This window comes from Oratosquilla oratoria, chromosome 7, assembly GCF_046742065.1.
Source record: "Oratosquilla oratoria isolate Oo_2021 chromosome 7, ASM4674206v1, whole genome shotgun sequence".
Taxonomy (NCBI): Eukaryota; Metazoa; Arthropoda; class Malacostraca; order Stomatopoda; family Squillidae; genus Oratosquilla; species Oratosquilla oratoria.
The window spans coordinates 72196561-72201560 of record NC_134783.1 but is presented as its reverse complement, the minus strand read 5'-3'; positions in this window follow the sequence as shown (position 1 = coordinate 72201560).

Here is a 5000-nt window from a genome sequence, read left to right as displayed (position 1 = left end):
AATAGTTTTACTGGTATTGTATACATATGAAAATATAATAAATGAAAGCGAAAATATAAATCAACCTTTTTCCTTTTTCTTCCCCTTTCCTTCTTCTTAAACCTTATTCTTTCTCATCGTTTTCTACATCACCATTACATCATCGTTTCTATTTCTCCTTCTTTTTCTACTTTTTCCTCTTTTTCTCTTTATTCTTGTTTCTTCATTGTCTTCTTTACCTTCTTCGTCTTCATCTTATTCCTCGCCTTCCTCGTGTTCTTTATTTTCATAATCTTCTTTACCTTCGGTTTTTTTATTTTCTTCTTTTTCTTCCTCTTCTTATTGCATATTTTCTTCAACTTTCCTTCATCCTTCTCTTCTCTCGTCTTGTATTTTTCGTCCTTCATTTTCTTCTTCTTTTTCTCCTTATTCTGTGCGCACCAGTCCTCATAATTTATTTTCTTCTTTTTCTTTCTCTTTCTTCATCTTATTCCATCTTTTCTTCAACTTTCCTTCATCCTTCTCTTCTCTCGTCTTGTCTTTTTCGTCCTTCATTTTCTTCTTCTTTTTCTCCTTATTCTGTGCGCACCAGTCCTCATAATTTATTTTCTTCTTTTTCTTTCTCTTTCTTCATCTTATTCCATCTTTTCTTCAACTTTCCTTCATCCTTCTCTTCTCTCGTCTTGTCTTTTTCGTCCTTCATTTTCTTCTTCTTTTTCTCCTTATTCTGTGCGCACCAGTCCTCATAATTTATTTTCTTCTTTTTCTTTCTCTTTCTTCATCTTATTCCATCTTTTCTTCAACTTTCCTTCATCCTTCTCTTCTCTCGTCTTGTCTTTTTCGTCCTTCATTTTCTTCTTCTTTTTCTCCTTATTCTGTGCGCACCAGTCCTCATAATGGACAATCAAATCTTGTCTTCTTCTTCACTGACCATTCCAGGAACACAGATGAAAGGTAATAAAGTATATAGTAAGGAAACACAGATGAAGCGGAAGTTAACGAAGAGGGAATCAAAAGACAAATGGATTTGAATCGGGATGGAGGAAAAGAAGCATCTGGACACGTTTGGAAATCACTGAAATAACGCGCAGTGAAATCCCAAGGATCGAATCCGTCGTCTATCGGTGATTGAAACCTGCTGCCCAAGCACAATGGGCAAAGGTGAGCTTCTTTGTCGTAAGGTCCCTACACCTTACCAACCACACAAAGCGCTGTTTTGCATAAGCACATAAAAATGAAGGAGACTGCAAGAGACCATAAAGCCTACACTAGGCAGTTCCAAGTCCATTACCACATGTCGTCCCCATCCATAAGGTTATATAATCTCTGAAAAACCAATTCTTGTCTATTTCCTTCTTAAATCTAAATTTGTCCAATTTGAATCCATTAATACGAGTCCCGCCCAGTTATCTTAATATGATGACCTTGTCTGTATCACCCTTGTTAAAACCCTTCATCCATATGAATACCTCTATTAGGTAACCCTGCACATAATATCTTTTTTTATATAGAGTTAACTAAAGGACTGAAAAAGAAGTGTGAACATATTGGAGGGTCCAACTCATCAATACACACTAAAACTATACTACATGCTTTCACGATGCTATCTGCACTTGAAACGCAGTGTAGTATTTATGACATCAAAATACTGCCAAGACTACGCTTCGTGCATTACCTGTATGCTCTTTCTTATGAAGGAGATTCACATTGCGACACTGAGACGATTATAAGCCACCATCAAAGAAGTCACAAAGGGTCCATATATAGACAGAAGCCTGATGAGGACCCCCTGGAATTGGTTCCGTGAAACTCTTTGCGAAAAATTATGGAGTAATCATAAAAGCAGTCAGCTGGGTACGACTAAGGGCTGCCAAAAGAAGAACGTATCCACATCCAGCACATCTATGATCAATAAAGAGAGAGAGAGAGCTCCTGCGGTTTCCAGGAGAGGAGGAAGCGAAGGTTGGCATAATCTGGTGGAGACCCATTTTATCATTCCAAGAATGCTGCATGTATATGCACGTGTCTAAATATGTTTGTACATGTGTGTATGTATTTTTAATGTATTTGTGTGTGTGTGTGTGTGTGTGTGTGTGTGTGTGTGTGTGTGTGTGTGTGTGTGTGTGTGTGTGTGTGTGTGTGTGTGTGTGTGTGTGTGTGTGTGTGTGTGTGTGTGTGTGTGTGTGTGTGTGTGTGTGTGTGTGTGTGTGTGTGTGTGTGTGTGTGTGTGTGTGCGTGTGTGTGCGTGTGTGTGTGTGTGTTCACCTCGGATCTGCTGCAGTCTCTGTCGAGACAGCCAGACACCACCCTACGGCAGTGAGCTCAGAGCTCCTTATTAGCCGATCTCTGGGTAGGTCTGAGACCACTCACACACCACACACCGGGACAGCAAGGTCACAACTCCTTGACTAACGTCCCGTACCTACTCGCTGCTAGGTGAACAGGGGCTACACGTGAAAGGAGACAAACCCAACTTATCTCCGCCCGACCGGGGAATCGAACCCCGGTTCTCAGGCTTGTGTGGCCAGTGCTTTACCAATCCGCCACCGTGTGTGTGTGTGTGTGTGTGTGTGTGTGTGTGTGTGTGTGTGTGTGTGTGTGTGTGTGTGTGTGTGTGTGTGTGTGTGTGTGTGTGTGTGTGTGTGTGTGTGTGTGTGTGTGTGTGTGTGTGTGTGTGTTTTATTCACAACCAAATCCTTAGATTACGTGTTGGACTAATGATCGACAGATATTACTTACCCTGATGAATGTCCAAAGCTTAAGTATTACCTGAACTAAGTGTAATGATGTGAATACACATACACGCGCGCGCGCGCGCATGCACGCACGTACGCGCGCACACACACACACACACACACACATACACACACACAAAACACACACACGCACACACACACACGCACACACGCACGCACACAAACACACGCACGCACGCACGCACGCGCGCATACACACACACACACACACACACACATACATACACAGACACGGTTCTTTGCGCAATAAAGCGCAATAGCGGCTTCCAGTATTGCTTGTCAACTCTGGGCGGTGACTGAATTCAGTCCACTGAGTAAGCAATCGAGCTCGGTACCATTACAACAATATGTACCTGTGTGTGTATTCACTTGGTCTTTGGATCACGTGTTGGACTCCTGATCGACAGCTATTTCCCGGAAGAGAGCTCAGAGCTCGTAGGTCCGATCTATGGGTAATGCTATGACCTTTCACACACACACACACCCAACTCCCCGCCCACGAGAGTCAGAGTAACGACCCGAAGCGCAGCAGTGTGTGTGTGTGTGTGTGTGTGTGTGTGTGTGTGTGTGTGTGTGTGTGTGTGTGTGTGTGTGTGTGTGCGCGTGTATGTAAGTGTGTGTGTGTGTGTGTGTGTGTATGTGCTTGTGTGTGTGTGTGTGTGCGTGTGTGCGTGTGTGTGCGTGCGTGCGTGCGTGTGTGTGTGTGTGTGTGTGTGTGTGTGTGTGTGTGTGTGTGTGTGTGTGTGTGTGTGTGTGTGTGTGTGTGTGTGTGTGTGTGTGTGTGTGTATTAGTTTACTTTACACGTTTCATTTCATGTTTTCACAGCCATCTAGGGTGGCCACAAAAATACATTAGAGTACAACGATAAAACGAAGTATCCACGAAATAGCCAACAAAACAGTTTGGGCTTCAGAATCACCTAGAAAGCATTTTCTAGTGCAACCTTCCATACGCATATCTCACATCGATTAACTTAGATGGATTACAGTTTTTAGTTTTCATTCCTATTTTGTACAAAACACCACACATTATTTACGGTCATATTTTCACTGTCATAATTGGGTTCATACCCGTACAATAATGTTAATCATATATTCATGGGATTGGCTTTAACGATATAAACATTTCCATAGCTAGGCGCACGTTTTTTACAAATATAAGCTTAATATATTTTATTCCTAGAATAAGTTATACAGTATAACCTAAATATTAGATAGCTATCGAGTTTTAGATTATTTCCGAACCGTCGCACTCCATCAGTAAAACAAGCGTCATCCGATAGAAAACGTATATACATTTTTTATCTCTTCCGCGTTCTCCACAGCACGTGTATCATATCTTCACTGTAAGTCATCGTATGGTCAGGTTCGTTCTCTCTTTCTGTAGGCACGTAATACCCTGCTCTTCGATCCTCCACCGATTTCAAAAAGAATATATGTTTGTTCCAGATTCAACGCATTTTTTCTCCTCTTTTTACTTCACTGCTGGAATAAAACGCATTTAGTATACATTTTGTCACCAACGTGTAACACTGAAACTCTTACAAAAAATATATATATAATGATGACAATAATAGTAATAATAATAATAATAATAATACATACATACATATACCAAGGCCTTTTCCCCCTTCCAAGGGAGGTAGCCAAAAAGGGAAAGGCATAAAAACACTCCCACCCATTTCATCCCTAAATACACTCCACACCCCTCCCACCCTTCCTCTCATCTGAGCACCTCCTGGATGACGGGTCATCCCTGCACCCTGCCCACCGCCCTGGGTCAGAAGCAGTGTCGCAAGACACAGTACATCCACAGCGAGGCCGCTTCATTTAATCGGCGACCCCCCCTCTCCGTCCCCCTTTGCATATAAGGCGAGGACGGGGAGAAATCCCTTCGGGCTGCGTCAAAATTTACTCACACATACTACCCCACCCCCCACTTCCCCGCCCATTCCTCCTCATGCAGTCACAACATCATTCATATACAACCATTCTCCACTCACCTCTGTCTTCCGTCCTCTCCCTTCCTTCCTCAACAGACATTCCCCTCTTCCCCAAAGCCCCCTTCACCCCATCCATCCACCTCATCCTAGGACGTCCCCTCATCTTCACTCCCTCCACATCTGCCTTCCATACCTCTTTTACTAATCTTTCTTCACTCATTCTTTCCATGTGTCCAAACCATCCTAATATTCTTTCATCAACCATATCTCCCAAATCCTTTTTCACCCCTGTTCTCCTCCTCACCTCCTCATTTCTCACTCT